Consider the following 3,346-nt stretch of genomic DNA (forward strand, 5'->3'; position numbering starts at 1 on the left):
TTTTTTTTTTTTTTTTGTTTTTTTTTCTGATTTCTCTGCAAGAGGGACTTACGGGGGTCAGTGAGGGGTGCCCCAGGAACTGCACTCTGGAGACAGGGAAGGAAGGGGCATGGGTGGAGGGCTGGGCCTTCCGATGTGGGAGTGCACTGGAGGACTCTGAGAAGCCAGCCCGGGGCTGCTGGAGGTGAGGCTGCAGTGAGGGGCAGCTTTGTGGGGTACCTGATCCCTTCCCTCCCAGATCCCCATCCCACCCCTGCTCAGAGTTTCTAAGCTCTCCTCCCTAGGGCTGGCTGCCTTTTTCTGAAGGGTCCCTGCCCACCTAGCCTGCTGCTCTGTTCTCTGGGCTACTGGGGGCTCTGAGAGGGGTCCCTAGGCCTTCCTGCCCATGCACATGCTCCTAACTTTCCTCCTTGAGGAGTCAGAAGTGCAAGGCCAGGTGGCGAGCCAGCGTGGGGCTCGGCCACAGGAAGGCTCATGCTAGCACTGGCATTCCCTCTCCTCAGCATGGCAGGACCATCACCACCGCTGGGCACTCCTGAGCCCGGTCCTCCCCTGCCTGGCAGGCGTCACCTTGCCTGAGGGGTGCACCTCACACTACCCCTCCATGGCCTGCTCCTCCACCCTTCGTCACACTGACCCTCTGCCTCCAGGGCCCCAGCCTTGGGTCAAGGGCTTGCCTTCACCCCGGGGACCTTCCTCTGTGGATGAGAGGCCCCTTGGACTTTCCAGCTGGGTGGTCCTTTCCCCTGCCCTAGAGTTTGGAGGGGAGAGGGCACCCGCAGCTTTCCTCTGCTTTCCCGAGAACCGTGTTGCACCTGCTCGTGTGGGGCTAGACCGTGCCTTACCTCCCGAGTCCTGGTTGTCTCCCACCCGCTCCAGCCCGGGCAGCCAGCAGGGTCTGGCCAGGCGCTGTGAGGGGCGGCGTTCTCCAGCTCCCCTCCCCAAGGTCACGGAGGGGCCACCTGTCTGCAATAGGCCTGCCCTCAGCCCCAGCTTTTTGGCCGTGGACAGTCTTGGAGGCATCACCAGGAGCTTCCATCGGAGTCCCTGGCAGGGCACATGGTGGCCTGGAAGTGGGGCCTCCTATAGACCAGTCCCCTGTGTGGGTCCCTCTGGGGAGGAATGGTGAGGCAGGGGTGGCAGGAGGTGTACTAACAGGGGTCTCCGCCGTCTGTGCGTCCCCTCCTCAATGAATTTCCGATGCTGTATCCCCTGGGCTCTGACAAGGGAAGGGAGAGGAGTAGGCCTGTTTTCTGGAAGGAGAAGAGACTGCCCAGGGCTCTCCTGACAAAACGCAGTTGCACACTTTCCCACCACAGGACATGGGAGAGAGGGGTTAAGAAATAGCAGTCTCTGCAGCTGCCATGCCTGGGGCCTGTGCCACTTGCTCAGTGTGAAGGGCTCACAAGTCCCCTCTTCTTGTCTCTCCTGTCCTCCTTCATAGAGCACCATGCCACAGGCTGGAGTTCAGATTTTCCTGGCTCTAGGAGCTGACATCCTAGAGCCCCTGCCAGCCGGAAAACTCCCTGTAGCTGCCGTCTCGCACTCGGCTTCTTGCTTTCTCCCTCCCAGACTCGACACTGGCCGGGGCAGAGGGCCTGGGACACCTCCTACTCTCTTGAGACAAAGCCAGGGCGTGTGGAAGGGGGAGAAGAAGGCCAGCAGCCTCTCTTTCCACCCCCTGGGTCTGCTGCTGGCTTCTAGGCAGGCCACGTATCTTCTCTGGGCTCAGCCTTTTCATCTATCAAATGGGTATAATCATACTTACCTACCTCACAGGACCGTTGTGAGGCGTGGCGAGTTTTGTTTAGAGGGAACAGGATCTGGGGAGTCAGGTGTTGGAGGTCGATTGGAGGACTGTTCCAAGTCTGTCCTGCCCTCATTTCTGTGTCCTGTTCCTATAGCACACCATACACACACACACACACACACACACACACACACACACACACCTACTTCCCACCCCTCCTTTAAATGATCTAGACTTTGTAATATTAGACACTTTGACTCTGATGCTTAAAGCTCTTGAGTGGTTTTCAGTAGAGGGGACTGGGACTGTGGTCTCGGTCTGGTTGCTTCCATGACTGGGAACACCACTGACATTTAATGGGTGAGGACTAAGAGTGCTAATCTCTGCCCCCACCCTAAAGAATGCTCCTGACCCAGTGCCAGCCTCATGCCCACGGAGAAACACGGCACAGATTCCCCGTGGAACATGGATGGGCAAGACCTCGTCCCTCAGTAGCCCCTCAGTGTGTGCGAATCTCTGGTGGTGGTCTCCAGGGTGGCGAGGGTGTTCCGGGCTTGGGGGCCAGAGTGAGCTGTTTCCGAAGTTGATCTGGGGAGCCTGGGTGCATGCAGCTGTGCTGACAGTGACGTCAGCGAGACCAAAGACCACGTTCCAAGCTCCTCTTCCTTCGACCTCCAAATCAGACCTCTGCACTCCAGGCCTTGGGTTTCTCCCTGAGTAGGGATGAGCAGAAGGCAGCTCCATGAGGAAATCTGATGCCAGAGGGGCCTGGGAGAGGTGGGGTAGGACTCAGACTCCTCACACCTCTGCTGACTCGCGCTCGGGAGTGGTGAGAGTGTGCACATGTGGAGTGGGCGTGGAGCGTGCGTGTGGAAATGCACGCGTGCCTAGGCAGTGTAAGTGTGTGGAGGCCTGCCTGTGCACGGGACGGCTGATGGCTGATGGGGCAGACCAGATGTTTCAGGAGCCATCGCTCCTGGCCTGAGCTAAGCCTGCTGAAGCGCCTGGAGACTGAGAAAGGCGGAGAGGCAGAGAAGAGCAGTCACGCTCTGCTCTCGGATTCCATCACTCAACTCCATCTCACTGTTAGAGACAGCTGCCTCGGGAGGGCAGGGGAGGGGGCACTAGGAGGGGGACCGCTCGGGAAATCCTGTAGCTTGCCTCACTCTGCTTTGTCCCAGGGTGAAGTCCCTCCCCCACACCTCCCACCCGATATGCAGTGCTTTTGACTATCTTATGCATGGTTTAATCCTCCGGCTTGGATGACAACAATACCCATAGTCGACTTCCCTATGTACTAGATCAAATACTGCAGCCGCGGGCTCGGGGAGGCCTCCGATCTGCAGGTGTCTCTGGGAGGCGCAGATGGACTCACACCCAGCACTGATTTATGTTCAAGCACAGATTGGATGTGATCAGACAGTCTTGCCTTGACAACATGTTTTGCGTTGTAGAATTGTATTTAGCTTTGCCTTGGATGAAATAAAAATTATATTTAATAGTTTGGGGTTTCCACTGTTGGCTAACTGGGAGTGAGGTTCCAGCTTTGTTTCTTGCCAGCTGGAATCAGGATGTTTCTGTACCTGCTCTGGGCCT

Source organism: Tupaia chinensis, unplaced genomic scaffold (genome assembly GCF_000334495.1).
Source record: "Tupaia chinensis unplaced genomic scaffold, TupChi_1.0 Scaffold000247_1, whole genome shotgun sequence".
Taxonomy (NCBI): domain Eukaryota; kingdom Metazoa; phylum Chordata; class Mammalia; order Scandentia; family Tupaiidae; genus Tupaia; species Tupaia belangeri.